This window comes from Anomalospiza imberbis, chromosome Z (assembly GCF_031753505.1).
Source record: "Anomalospiza imberbis isolate Cuckoo-Finch-1a 21T00152 chromosome Z, ASM3175350v1, whole genome shotgun sequence".
In the NCBI taxonomy this organism is placed as follows: domain Eukaryota; kingdom Metazoa; phylum Chordata; class Aves; order Passeriformes; family Viduidae; genus Anomalospiza; species Anomalospiza imberbis.
In genome coordinates this window covers 36,977,999-36,993,371 of record NC_089721.1, presented here as the reverse complement: position 1 = coordinate 36,993,371, position 15,373 = coordinate 36,977,999, and the positions used below count along the sequence as shown (strand labels likewise).

The 15,373-nt window shown below is 40.9% G+C and overlaps 1 protein-coding gene and 1 long non-coding RNA gene across 5 annotated transcripts in view; one reads left to right on the top strand and one right to left on the bottom strand.

Annotated features, from left to right (window-relative positions):
• Positions 1–15,373, bottom strand: part of PLPPR1 (phospholipid phosphatase related 1) — a 121,095-nt gene that overhangs the window by 93,536 nt on the left and 12,186 nt on the right. Inside the window, exon 1 of one of the 4 annotated variants that reach the window (XM_068176522.1) lies at positions 1,432–1,550. The exons of 2 other annotated variants lie outside the window; for them this stretch is intronic. The gene's annotated coding sequence lies outside the window, so the exon portion shown is untranslated. Of the gene's footprint in view, positions 1–1,431; positions 1,551–15,373 lie in introns of those variants that run through there. One more of the 4 variants, XM_068176518.1, reaches the window with a different exon arrangement.
• On the top strand, positions 2,115–14,411 carry LOC137464495 (uncharacterized). Its single transcript, XR_010994256.1, has 3 exons — positions 2,115–3,005; positions 13,196–13,280; positions 14,042–14,411. It is a non-coding gene; the product is annotated as an uncharacterized lncRNA (long non-coding RNA).

Sequence of the window (15,373 nt, the reverse complement as noted above, 5' to 3'; positions counted from 1 at the left end):
AAAAGTACCAGGCACCTAATCCACACACGATAAAAGGGAAGCATCATTTGCTTGCCCAGAAAAGTCCACAGAGAATATGAAGTCAAATTTGTCATTTTCAAAATGCAAATTTTTTTTGCTTTCTCACAAGAGTTTTTCTGCTGTACTTTTTCTTCCTTCTGTGACACCACTTATCCACTCCCTCATATTCTGCCCAACTGCCAGGTGATTCCCTTGGAAACACCATTCACAAGATTCAAATGAAACATAAAGAATTTGTACCCATGGATATTGATTTAGAATATCCTTCCAACCAAACCAGTGGGATAAGCTCCTCAATTGAAGGTGACATAACCTTTATGAATTTATTTTTCTTGCTAAAGTGAAACTTGTAAGACTAAATAAATCATACACAGGTATACGAAATCCTTTTTTGGGATCGAAGAGAGAGAGGTGAAGACAAATCTCACGCATATGAATTATAAGTTCCTTAGCAGACCTTGGAGAGGTTTCTTGTCCAAGGCCTGTCCTGAGAGGGAGCAAGCAGAGGTGTTCTGTTTCTCAGTTGTTTCATTTCCAAAGGGAAGATGGAGACCTCTATTTCAGACCAGTACCAGTACCCAGCCTCCCTCTTCTTGATCACAAGGAATTTCTCCATAGGAGAGGTCCACAAAGCATTTTCTTTGCTTCCTGCTGGTACTCAGGGACTTTTTTACTGATTGCTATATTATAGCAATATAAGCATTCCTGAAAATTATATGGCTAGCTTAGGGACAAAAGGAAGTCTCAAACTCAATACAGACACAAACAAAGAAGATCAGAACTGTTAATTCATATTACAGAAATTCCAAACACAAAAAGCATCAGGCCACTGTCAGCTGAAAATTGCACTCTATCTTGGCTAATCTAGTTATTTGTCTGAAAAAATATTTAAACCACAAGTGCAACCTTATGCTACTTACTCTGCATCTCTTCAGTGTAGGTGATTTTTTCATAACAAAATCAGGAAGACACACAAAAAAGGCCTAGCTGCCTGAAGGGCTGGAACATCTAGCTGTGGATCCTGTAAGAGATTCTCCTCTAATAGAGATTTTTAAGTTCAGAAGATTGTCCCCATTAAAGAATTCTTTATGTGACAAACTTGAACAAGATGAAAACACTCATGTTTTACGGCAAAGCAAAAAGTCAAGATTCCACCTGTCTAAACCACAGAAGATAAAGGGACATTTCCTTTTCCTTGGATGGAATCTAAAACTGAACCAATGACAGTCAGGCGCTGCTCTGACACTAGATATGACTTTTTATATTTACAGGCTTTTTACAGGCAGCTTAATATCAGGCAACTCTCTACACCTAGCCACAGCAAGATCACTTCAAAATACCTGCTAAAATCAATTAATAACTCATAAACCAATGAAAATAAATAACTTATAAAAATAACTGGAGTTATACCTGGATTTTTTAGCACGTATACTGAAGGTTGAGGCTCTGTTTGGTTCAGTTTAGAACAATCTCCAGTACATTTTAAAGTTCAGTGAAAGGAAAAAAGAAATTATTAAAGACAAAACAGATTTTAAAATAAGTTTTCTTTGCAAGGACAGACTGATCTTAAACTATGTAATGTCTTTTTATGGAGGTTATCAAAGTGGTGTGAGGGTTTTTTTCCTAGTGAAGCCAGAATGTAATGGCTTTACTTTATATACATTGTTTTGTATATACTTTGCTTTACATACAATATTTATGCACTTGTAACATTCTCAAAGCCAGAAATGGCTTCTTTACATTGCAATAAAGCTAGAAAGAGAAAGGCTAATATTCTAATGAAGAACATGTTGAAAATAAAACCAGTTCTTTACCACCTTGAAAACACTGTAACATTTGTTTCTAACCTGGCCTTATGCATTATTCATTTCTATTAGGAAAAAAACACAAGAACAGCAAACCACTGCACAAGTGATTTTCTAACTGTAATGGCAGCTAACTGTAACTATATTTCCTGTTGTCATTCATCAATCATGCCAGTTTTAAAAGACATCTTACTGTAATTTCATAGAAACTCTTAGCTCCTCTAAAGCATTGTTGAAACAGCTGAAATATGAATACAAAAGAGGTCTTTTAATGTGCTGTGCTCCAACTGTAATTATAAAGGTAAAAAAATGTTTGGCATCCTACTCTGATTTCATCTTCTGAAATAGCTATAAAAGGTTGTCCACATGCAACCAAATTTTCTTTTAACAGCAGAGAGGTAGGGACAGGTGCCCAACTTGGCATTTGAAGGCCAGCAAAGTCTGGGGATACAGAGTGACACACTTAAAGCGTGCTCCACTTTATATCTTAGAAGTCATTACCCCAGTCCGGCAGGGCATCAGTTTTGAAACTTAAAATTGCTTTACTGTTTGCTCAGCAGGGTAATGAGATGAAAGGGATTAGAGACCTGAGCTATGACTGGGACTGGAATAAGTTATTATCTTTCAGTAGCTTTAGAAGACAGCAATGTCCTACTGCTTTACATCATCACTGCAATTTACAGTAGATGTGCCCTTTTTTGTTCTCCAGTGACATTTCTATGATGACTGTGTTTTAACGGGCTTTGCTTAGTGATGTTTAGCAGCACCATTTGAACTCTCTGACTGAAATAGTATATTATTGTCATCAGCTGTCAAGCAACTTCATACTTTTTCTGAAAACTTAAACTTTTGATGGAGGCTGTTAGCAGGTTTGTGTGGATGTGTGGAAGCTGAAGCTTGGTATTTGAAAGGGTTACAAACTAGAGTGTGACACCAGGCCTGGAGGTGACTGCACAGACAGGCACTTGGCAGAAACCCCCACCTCTCGCCAGAATCACAGACTGCTGCAACTTCCACCTGCAAGCTTGGAAACACTGCAACTGGCATGGCAGAAGGACACACTGCAGCACAGGAGAATGTGAGACAGCCTGCATTTAGGAATGCATCACTGCCCGAGCCAGGATCTGGTCACAGGCCTCTCGCACTGCCACCACAGTGCCCAGCAGTTCTCCAGCACAGGTGAGACCAGAGCAGCGGCAGATCCAGGGGAAAAAAAAAATCAATTGCTCTGAACCAGTACATCTTTTAAAATGTCAGGCCTTGCTTTGTGGCTAACCCTGTGTTATAAAAAGAGGAAGGAGGGAAGGAAGGAGGGAAGGAAGGAGGGAAGGAAGGAAGGGAAGGAAGGGAAGGAAGGGAAGGAAGGGAAGGGAGGGAGGGAAGGAAGGGAAAAGAGGGAAGGAAGGGAAAAGAGGGAGGGAGGGAAGGAAGGGAGAGAGGAAAGGAGGAAGGGAGGAAGGAAGGAAAGAAAGGAAGGAAAGGAAGGAAAGGGAAGGAAAGGAAGGAAAGGGAAGGAAAGGAAGGAAAGGAAGGAAAGGAAGGAAAGGAAGGAAAGGAAGGAAAGGAAGGAAAGGAAGGAAAGGAAGGAAAGGAAGGAAAGGAAGGAAAGGAAGGAAAGGAAGGAAGGAAGGAAGGAAGGAAGGAAGGAAGGAAGGAAGGAAGGAAGGAAGGAAGGAAGGAAGGAAGGAAGGAAGGAAGGCAGGCCTGAGCATGGCCTCACCACCAAAATAATCTGGGATCTGCTGCCTGTGATCAAGAACTGTTGGGAGAAGGGACCCTATTTTGCCTCTGTAGTCCCAGCATTCACAGAATCTTTAAGCAATTTTGAAAAACAGTTTCATATAAATCAGCACAGACAAGCCTGAGATGAGGACTTTCGTCATGCAGCTGAGGAGAGAACCAGTTCCTGCACAGCAATTCAACAGTTTTTTGCTTGGTTGAGATATTGTTTTCCTAGTGCTAAACAAAATGTGAAATCAGATTTTTACAGTATCCAAACAGAGCCCCTAAGAACGAAAGAGATGTTTATTCAGAGACTGAAAGGTGCTTCCTTTGCAGTTTTGTGGTGGGTTAACACCTCCCTCCCCACACAGCCCTCAGAGGGGCTGGAAGTGATCAGGACATGCTTGCTCCTCTCTGCACTCATCCTGGGCTCTTCCCAGGATGCAGGCTGAAACATGCATCAGGAGAACTGTCCTGGACTGCCATGAGACCTGCTCCTGGGGCTGTTTTGTGCTTTTCTCCCTACTGCTCCTCACCCTTTCCCCCTCACTCCTCTGCTCCTTCAGCACTTCCACCTTTTGTTCCATACTTGGCAGTGTATGGCTGAGGGCTGGGCTGGCCATGACCAGATCCAGATGGCTACAGGGAGTCACCATTGAGCTTGGAGCTGGTGGAAGCTGTCTGGCAATGGGCTCAACCAGTCCTGAGCATCCACCAGCAGAGACATGGACATTGATCACCCTCCAGCAGAGATCCTGTAACTGAGCCCAGATAGACACAGATTTATCTGGATATGACAAAGGATGTGATCAAGGGGAGAGAGAACCGAAGAAAATCAAGCTGACTGTTACAAGACTTGTTTGCTAGAGATGCTGGCATATCTGTGTCTGCTAAATCACACAGCTCTGTGTGCCCAGCTTAAATCCCAGCAGGACAGGAGGAACCAGCATTGCCAATCTATTCATTCCCTGGCCTTAGATATTGTGAGCACTAATACATGGCTTTCCTCTCTGTCAGGGCTTGCAGGTAGAGGGTAGCTGCCAGCCTGCCATACAGCACCTACCCCAGACCCTTCTCCCATTCCCTGTCTGCTGGTCCCAGGAAATCTCCTTGCTCTTTTCAGCTGAACAAGATGGAGGAAATCACACTACCCTTGCATAAGGAGAAAAGTGTGACATGTCTCCATGGGGACGTAGATGATTCTCCTTCCATTGGGGTTGACTGCATAACACACTAAGTCCAAGCAACATTCAGGAAAACAGATACAAAGTTTTGTAGTTGCAGTCAAAGAAGAGACATTGGGCAACTGCAAATCCAGCTCTGGATTTGATATAAATGATGCCAGTGTGAGCAGGCAGGTAAACAGGAGCTACCCCTCTGCAGGAGAAGTAGAGCTGGCCAAAAGGCAGCTGCTTTGCCTGACCTGCACCCACAAATTTGTGATACCTGTGCTGCCCTAATGAGCACACCACAGGAGCCTGGAAATTTTGCTTTTGACCTCACTCATTGACTATAATGGATTTGGGGTTTCCTGTTCAGGATTCATATTGCAACAGGCCTCACCTCCTCAAGTGAAAAGCCAGGGAATGCATTAACATTGTGGTTTGATTTACAAAAAAAAGACCTGTGTGGTATTAAAGGCAAGATGCTTTTCAATAAAAGCAAATGAGCACCCAGACCTGTCCCAGAAGTAAGAATAAACAGCAATAGTGAGTTTGATTTGACCTGAAAAACTCTTAATTCAAATCAAATGAAATTTTTAGCTACACACAGCAATATTTAATATAAATAAAATATCTCTCATTGTTAAATCTCAAAGAAAAGGCAGTTGAACAGAACGTAATTTCACTGTCCTTGGTTTTATTAGCTCTGCCATTTAGAAAGGTTCTGTTTAAAAAATAACACCACGTGGTTTTGATGTAACCATTTAAGTTCAGACTGTTGAACAGTTTAAAGTAAGGATGTGTTCAAGTACTTTGTTAAAACTTCATCTATCATTAGATTCTCAATACACCATACTCCAAACACTATGATATTCTATGCTATTGCTTAGTAGTGTTATCTTTTTTTCAGATGTTTTTCTTTTGACAACACTGTGCCGGTTATTACATTTATGATGCAGGGATTTCAGATCTTTCCCTCTCCAGTCATTGCTATGAAGTCTCAGTACTTGCGTCAGTCTTGCTTTATGGAATGATTGAGAACCAGTCTAATATGGCAGAGGCAATGGTTCCCAATTTTGACAATCCTTCTCTGTATGAGATTTTCCACAACATTAGATTTAAATTCTTCATTTACTGGCATATGTATAAACTGCACCATCAGTTACTATGTGAAGAAGGTCAGCCTGGATTAGGCCAAGCCTGGATGTTTCAGAAAACCTTGACCTCAAAGCTCTGTGTGCCTGCTCAAGTGACACCGCTGTGAATAGCAACACACATCCCAAAACACTCTTTGTCACTGTTCAATGAAATAAAGCCTCCAAGACTACAGGCAAGCTTCTCCACATCCACATGGCCATGACTCTGCAACAAACAGATTTTCTCATCAGATTTTCTCAACATATTTCAGCTCTCATCATTTTATGTGTTTTAACATGCCTGATTTACAGTCTTTTAGACATGCTGATGTTTGAATAGATTTTTTTGTCACCTTGTTGCTATTGCAAACACAAACCAGAAATTAGTTGGAGATAAAACCACAATAACCAGTGGTCTATTCTGGGCATTTGGTCTTTGTGCGTAAATTGTGCTGGCCCCAAATAATTTTGGATTTGTTTGTGAGGAGGTCCCATCAGAGGTCCTATTTTAAAACAGGGAACAGAGCAAGGCGAGGACAGCAGTTAGACCTGAATTGTAAAAGGCACACAAAACACCAGAAAACCAAATCACTTTCATATGCACAAACTCACTGTTTCTCCAAGTCCATTAGAGATCAGTGCTCCTAAGAAGGGTTCGCCCAGAGAGGCAGCCTCATGATCCTTTTTAGGTCTCCCTGCCTCCCTGGACAATACTGCCCTGTCCTCCTTCCTTCTCTGCCCTGCGCAGGGGGAACCATACCCTTTGACACAAGACCAAAGACGTCCTGCTGGTCCTGCTGTGCCACCACACAAAACCAGCTCCTCTCTCATTGCTGAATTTGCACGCATTTGCTTCTCTTAACCTAGATCCCAGCTAAAAGCACAGACAGGTCCTTTGCCCAGGTGTCAGGCCATTTACAAGCTGCCTTGTCTACCACTAGAAATATTAGCAGCTGCCTATCTCATACTTACAGCTCCTTAATAGCAAGAAAACATAAAAATCTTTTGAGCAGAGGTGCTTGCCTCCTTTCCAGGACTAAAACCCTCTGCTGACAGCCTTCCTTCCCTTTATCCAGCAAGAAAACCCTCTGAAGAAGGACAAAACATTAAGTCCATATCCACACTAGCATTTCTTAACATAGTGGAAAAAGCTTCCCACAGAACATTTTAGCTGTGATTAATGCCGTGAAGAAATTGGTAGGCAAAGCATGGCTGGGCAAAAGAAGCACAAAACATTTTTCATGGATGTCACCTCCAATTAATAGATAAATCTGCTTCAGCTATTTCCATCTCTCTCTTTCTGTTCATGTGGCTCTCTAGGGAATTAAAGCCTCATAAATACATTCTTGTTTTCTCTTCTGTACACAGAAATCACATCCATCTTGGGAATTCCTTGGACTGAAATGATTGGAGGTGAAGGAATGTTATAAAGAAGCACTGTATATCTGCCATTCCAAGGCAGCATTGTACCCTTTCCTGGAAACCTTGCTGTATTACATGGATGTAGCCTGGCTGAGAACCCTGAAGCACCAAAGAAAATGAATGCAGCTCCAGCTGGAAAGTGGTTTTGATGGCCACCTTTTAAACAACAGAATGCTGTCTAAGGAAAGCAAAACATTTATCTTCCAAAAAGCCATTGCTCAAAAAATATTTTTACGCCAGAAAGGTTGAATTCATACTTCTCAATAGTCCAGAATAATCACTTGTGTCCTTTAAAAAAATTTGCATGTAGCATTTTCACATTTTCACTTTAATGACAAAGCAAGTGAGTCTTGCATATGGGGGGGGGGGGGGGGTAAGATGCAGAGGGTTAAGAAGGAAGAATGAGACAGAGCAGTAGCACCAAAAAAAAAGGCAAAGTCCTTGGGTGCTCAACCTGATAGTAAAAGGGTTTTGAAATCATGGGGATTTGGGGAGTTAGAAGGAAAAGTGAGGCTTGGTAGGCCCTGGTAAAATACCCTGGGAAAGTATAAGCCTTGTACTTGCTAGAACTGCACCTGTGTAGCTAGTATATGATAAATATGATATAATTGTTAAATGTGATGATTGTTTAGTAATTAAATACAATTACTGTTTAATCATAAGAATAATCATGAGAAACTGTGGTCAGGGGCTTGAGAGAGATCACGAGAAATTCATGCTTGAATAAGGTCAATGTATACAATAGAACAATATAAGTTTAATAATTAATATGTAAGTTTTATAATGATAGAATTTAAAATGCATTCAGCTCAAAAGCCATGTTGGAGTCAGATTTGGGTCTGTACCCCTGATTCACAGAGCTCTTCAATAAAAGCACCTGCATATAATCATATCCTGTGATTATGTGTGTTCCTGAACGTTCACAAGCCAGCAGAAACAGATTTTACCTCCATCTTGTGTAGGGGATGGACCCCAGTTTGATATGACACAAAAAATCATGAAACAGGAGAAACTCCGACTTCTAACCCATGCTTCCAGGCTGTGGGTGTATCCATCAGGGACCAATGACACTTTTAACCTCACCTTCTGCCACCCGAGATTCAACTGCTGCACGGTTTTATGTGCCCTACGCTCTTAACAGTCTGGCTTGTTTTTAAAGCTACAGTTGTCAGAGTCAGGTGTTACTATCAGGAAGGTGAAATTAAGTGAATTTCTCTAATTCACAGTTGCGGGGACAATGCTCAATAACAGAACATTTAGGGAATATGAAATAAACAAAAGCCAAAGGAAAATCAGCTGAGAAAAAAAAAGGCTGTTCTAACTTTTTAAGCTCCCAGTGCAAAAGGCAGCAGCTACAAGCTGCAAAATCTGGCAGCTAACAAGTCTACTCAGATAAAAACAATAACTGAATCTTCGCCCTTGTCCTTAGGGTATGAAGACTTACTCCATTCTGTGTGTCCTCACAACTTCTTGCAAACTAAGGCAGTGGTAGAAGGTACCATTTCTCAGAGCTCTAAACCTGTGAGGGACTAGGACACCCCCAATTTAGCAAGGTCAGAGGATGAGTTACAGCTGAGCCTGTGCTCTTGAAGTTGCTGGGCATTATTTGCATCACCACATCTATTCTTCTTCCCCCAGACACAGAGCTTACGATTGCCTTGGATCTCCTTTCTCTTCAACCTAGTTAAGCATGAGTGAGGGGACAGGGAAGCACTACAAGAAGCATTTGGCTACTTAAATGCTGTACAGTAAATCTCTGTACAGTATAACAGGTCTTTGTCAACACAACTGAACAAGAAACACAGCTGAGGCTACTTCTACACTATGTGAGTCACCAGAACTTTTAGCATCCTCTTTTTACATGCCTCAATATTCTTGCAATATAGTCTTAGACTTAGACTTTCTTAGGTAAGGTTTCAGATAGATAAAGAAATATTGGAAGTTAACAGAAATAACAGCAGGTAAAATGGCACCCTACTTTTTGATTTTTTTTAATGTTTCATTTTGATAAATGCATGCAGTCAGAACTCAGAGTGTATGTATGGAAGCCAACAGGAGTTCATCTGTGCTAGGCATCAAGAGATTAAGATGACATGCTATGAATTCTTAAAAATGTAAGTTATTTTGTAATATACATAATCCAGAATGAGCATCTGAGATTAAATCCAGCCCTAGTGGGAAAAGGAAGCAACTTCAATCCACTCAGTGTAAAGTAAATTGCAGTAGCAGAGCTCTGGAGAGGAGACTAAGCCAGAGAATAAGGCAGCTGAGAGGATCTGAGGAGTCTGAGGGATGGTAGATCAATAAAGAGAACAGCAGAACAGATACTGAATCTCAAAAATGGAATCTGTATTGAAACTGAGGAGAGCCAGAGAGTGTAGCACCACTCTTTGGTATCCACTCACGTGCAGCAGCCAGTACATCAAATATCAGGCCCCAAACAGCATCTTATCATCCAGTGCCCTGTGTGAATCAGTGGTGTAATCTCAATCACCTTAAATTGAGCTGGGTCAATCCCTTGTTTCCTTCTCCACGTGTTTTTTCTAGTTTGTCTTCTTATACAGCAGAAGACTTCATCTGATGTTAAGGCCCATATTCCACATCGAGATTTTCTTTCACCTCTTGCCAACTGTCTCTAAAAGATGCCAGTCAGCAACAAACCATACTTCTGGTTTAAACTATTCCTTTCACCCTGTAGGCTCAAGAAGATAGCTTTTAGAAAAACACAGAATTTCTGACAAGCACACTTCTAAACAATGCTCAAAGGTTTATTGTCTATATACTCACCTATGAGTACCACACTGTGTATCTCTGATTTGCTCAGCCAGTGCAGAGACTTTCAAAATAATAAGCCAAATTAAGAACCATGTTCAAGAAATAAAATATTTCTAAAAATTGTTAAATCAAGCTGACATTTCTTGGAGACTAACAAGAAAAATAACAGAGTAATAATTAATGTACCCTATGCTATAAGCCTTCCTTGAAAACCCTCTCATTCCATCTTACAAAAATACTACCAAACTGAAATTATTGTTCTTGTTATGGTCAGGTACAGCTCTTGTATTCTCTAGGCTCTACTCTCTCCTAGTTAAACTGGCAGGGCTTCAATGAAGCCAGGGCTTTTTTCCTGACTGAGATTTGGGCCTCTACCTATTAAATGAAAAATTTCAGTCCTTGCCAAGGTACAAAATTAGCTATATCTTTCAATGATTTTCTTTCTGGGATGCAGCAAATCACCTATTTTTTCACTTGTAGGCTTGTAAAGCAAATCACAAAGCTTGCCAGAAATGACAAAATACACATTTTAAAGTTAGTCAAGCAAAATAGAATAAACTTTAAAGGTCTGATACAATCCAAGTGTTGGTCTCTAACATTTTGTGGTGCCATCACTCTCAAACAGGAAAGTTGGCCAGGAAAAATAAGGAAAACTGAGAGAATTGGGATTGTTCAGACTGGACAAAATAGGGTTAGAACATAAGAGAACCTTCTTGTACTGAAAGGGGCTAGAAGAGAGCTGGAGAGGGACTTCTGAGGAGGGCATGGAGTGATAGGACAATGGGCAATGGCTTTAAACTGAAAGAGGACAGGTTTAGATATTGAGAAGACATTCTTGACTATGAGGGTGGCAAGGCTGGGGTGAAACAGGAGGCTTTTTCTCTCAACATACCTTGTCTGGATCAGTGGTCACAGAGGACCAGAGCACAGTAATACCAACGAGAAGAAGGGGTTAACAGTAAAATCCACTCCTGTATATTAGTCTATCTCTTTACTGTGTGCGAAGATTAATCAAGATCACTGAAATTAATTAAAACCCTAACTGAGAAACCTGATTGCTTTGAAAGACTGCATTTCTAAAACTAATCTCACCTCTAAGCTTCTGGGTAGTTGTGGGAGTATTTCCTGTGAAACATTTTTAGGGGTGACAAGGGTAAAGAAGCACTGCTACTCATCACAGACAGTCACCACTGGTGCAGCATTCCCTCTTCTGCATTTAGGGAAGGGCACTCAGACTTTGCTTTGCTTGACTCCTACAGACCACCCCACTTTGACTGTGCTGAAATGGAAATGTCTCACAGCACAAGTGAGATGTGTTGTAGATGTTAGCTTTGGTATCACTGCAAAAGAAGGACAATGAAGATAAATGTACACTGTGAAGTGGGAAGGACAGAAGAGGTTAGCTTTGATGCTTTTACAGAGAGAGTGAAAGTCATAGGGTAGAAGATAAGTGCAGAGAGAGGTTTCAAGGGTGAGTTTGTAGCAGCAACAAAATGAATCCCATGGCACAGGAAAGTGGAATCCATCAGAGAACCCAAGGGGCTAAGTTCTGCTCTTCTTCACAAGCTTTCACAGAGATGACAGAGATGCAAGTGTCAGCAGAGCCTGGCCTGACATCTCCAGCTGGGCTTGTGTGCTACTGGAGATGTAGAAGGTAGATATGGACTGGCAGCAGAAAACAGCACGCACAGCTGGTCCTGGTGAGGCAGCTGCACACAGGTCAAAGAGCAGGTTTTCCAACACAAAAGGAAAACACATCCTCACAGAGAATAGCAGAGATGATAAAAAACACTGGAGTGCCAAGATATCCTCCCACCTTTTACCCAAAGACTGCAGGCCCTTGAAGAATATGGAGAGAGGGATGGCAATCATGTCAATTATTAACAGCCTTTTGGTGAAAAGGAAACCTGCCACTTAGAAACACACCTCCATATGTACACAGTCTTCTACAAGAGAAGACTGTATGTCACAAGAACTAATTTCATATACTAATTTCCTATACTAATTACATATGCTAATACTATGAACTAATTTCATAATTCCATATACTTTCTCACAGTAACTATTTTTCTTCTAAATTTTCAAATTCTTCCATTTCATCATGCACAGAGGGGAACTGCCTTTCAGTTTCATGTGCTGGGTTCAAAAACACATGCATCAGAAGAATAATAAAGTTGGCTTTCTTGAAATATTTTTCATTTTGACCATGATAATTGTTCTTTCCTCAAAACCTATTTTCAAAACCATTATAAAAAGAACTATAGCTTCTTATTAAAAAAAAAAAGACAAGGCAATTGATCGCAAAAATATATTTCCCTTATAGTTTTGAGAAAGAAAACTTCTATAATTGACATATTTCATTACCAAACTCAGCTGTGCTGCAATAATAATAAGTGGGTAGCAAAGTGAGACTAAAATTTTTAAGTGCTCTTTTTTCTAGGCTAATTTTCCATATATTATCTGGACCCTTGAGGAATACAGCAGCCTGTACTATGGTCTAAGCCATGATAAAAACACCATTCCTCAGACAAATTTCTCTGTTACATTCCCACTGCTTTTGTTGAAAGCAGTGTAATTCTTTTATCCAGTCTCTCCTTTCACATCCACATCTAGACAACACCAATCTCTTGTAGAACCCCCTTCAAGCTTCTTCAAGCTCTGAAAACACAATATTAGGATTGATTTTCTCAGGTATCCTGCTCAGGGTGATGCTTACAAGTACGTACTCACTGGAAATACAAGCAGCTCAAATGCCTGATCTGTACCCATTCAGTAGCAGATAAACGAGATTCCAACCACTGACACTGAGACTGGGATAAAAGCATCAGAGCAGTCACAGATCACACTCAATATCCCACCTGACAGCAGCAGCCTCCAGGTGCTCGGCGGGTGGTAGCAAACTGCAGGATAATAAACTTACCTACAGCCTCTCCCTAATCTATCAACAGGCAGACTCCTGACCTAAATGCATCCGAGTTCCCACCCTTTCTACTTCTGTCAACCCAATTTATATCCCCAGCACTTGTTTTCTGGCCAAATCACCAAGAAGTGAAACTTCCTGAAGAAGTCACTTGGTATTAGCAGCTCTTCAGTGTCACGCCACACATTTCAGAAAGCTTCAGGTCTTTTTTTTTTTTTTTTTTTTTTTCAGAGATGCTAATTTGAGTTGATTGTCTTTCTGTAAGACTGTGAGGATAGGAGACAAAGCAGAGTGGAAGGTGACAGCAAAAAAAGAGGTGAGCATACACTGAGGGCTGACTCAAAACAGCCACGCACACATCTGGCTGGAGGAGAAATGCCTTGATAAATTGGTGTTCACTGTTTGTCAGCATGCACAGCATATGTGCTCTTAAATGAACTGTACTGTGAAAATGTTCCCTGGAAAACATTTGAAATCAAGGCAAGATAGTCCACTTGCTTAATCTTTTATTTTAGGCATTAGCCTTTTTCATGTTAAGTAAGATAAAACTTAAATTGTTCTAGGGGAGATTTAGATTAGATATTAGGAATTTTTTTTTCATTGGTAAAGCACTGGAACAGGCTGACCAGGAAAGTGGTAGAACCACTCTCCCTGGGAGCATTCAAAAACATGGAGATGTGATGCTTAGAAGACAGTTTAGTGGTAGACATGGTAGTGCTCAATCAAAGGATGTTCAATCATCTATTTTTGATTGGATTACTCTAGAGGCCTTTTTCAGCCTTAATGATCTATGAGTCTATGTTTGAGGAGAGGGGAGCATTTGTAAATAGTGGGTCAAACCCTGACCCCACTGAATCAGTAGAAGCTTTGCCACTAAGTTCAAGGAAACCAAAGATCTAGTAAGGTCTATGAAAAAAACATAGCAACAGTAAGGGGAAAGGTGGTCTGAAAGTCTCTTGCAGCAAAGTTTCTTCAAATCTGAATGAGCTGATATCAAAAGGTCTACAATGTAACACAAAAAGTGGACACACATAGATTTTATTTGCCATTTATTTTTTGTTCCTGTTTAATTTTCAGGTCTGTAACAATGGCCCGGATGGGAGCTGCAAGTTTTATCATCATAATGAAGATTTATGAAAAATTACCTTTTTTTAAGTAACACAACCACCAGAAAGAGTTTGAGTGCCTGCATTAATCACTGCTTAACCTGAGCAAACCAGAAATCAGAGGAAAACACAAGTATTTTTCTATTTGTCCTAATTTCATCCCACTTAATCCACCCAATGCCGTGCAGTACATAAAACTTAGGCTATGTGCACAGGATTATATTTCACCCTTCACATGAGACATGAGCCATCTTCTGATATAAACCTGTATAACTCCACTGCCTGCATTGTCAGCAGATCAGTGCCATGAGCTGCAAGCACAGCCAGAAACAGAGAGGAAAAGAAACTCTGGAGTATACTTTTAATGCTCAGATACCTTTTTAGAGGATGTTCCTGAGACATGTATTCCTGTGTTTAGAACATTAACAAAGGAAACTCCCTGCCTGCTTGCATGGGAGGTCAAACCAAGAGCATGTTCTGAGTGCAGTGGCAGAGCAGAGCTGTAAGTGCTGTAGGCACACCAATAAGGGAGCTGCATGACCATAATCCTGACATAACAGCTCTGCAGCATAGGGCTGGTTTAGAGATATGACATTCTCTGTTAACATATGCATGAGTTGCTAAATTGTTTGAGCTTGGTCCACCCTGGAAAAGCTTTTTGATTTGATGCTTTTCATTTTGGCAAACAGTTTTATTGCAGACAGTTTTTCAAATTGTCAAATTATCTTTCTGAGCAAATATATTAGTGCTACAACACATAAGAATGAGTGAGTCAGTAAGCATTTAGTTTTCCATTTTCTGAGATGTTTTGTCTGAAATAGGAAAGCACTTTTCACGTGCAGCCTTAATGGGGCTAGCAATTGCTCTGGTCACTGGTGAAGGACATTCTTTGTAATGAGTACTGGAAATATCAGTATTTCCCTAGATGCAAGACTCAAAACATAATCATAATTTACTTTATCTATTTATCCTCATGCACCCCAGGAATATCTGGGGGTGACCCCATCTTCTGCTCAGCCTGGAAGGTATAAAGAGAGACCAACTCTTATTCCTGTAATGTTCTGTCATTGCCAAAACAACTGATGCTCACAAAACCACTATCTTTAACCCTCTCCTCTCCTCTCCTCTCCTCTCCTCTCCTCTCCTCTCCTCTCCTCTCCTCTCCTCTCCTCTCCTCTCCTCTCCTCTCCTCTCCTCTCCTCTCCTCTCCTCTCCTCTCCTCTCCTCTCCTCTCCTCTCCTCTCCTCTCCTCTCCTCTCCTCTCCTCTCCTCTCCTCTCCTCTCCTCTCCTCTCCTCTCCTCT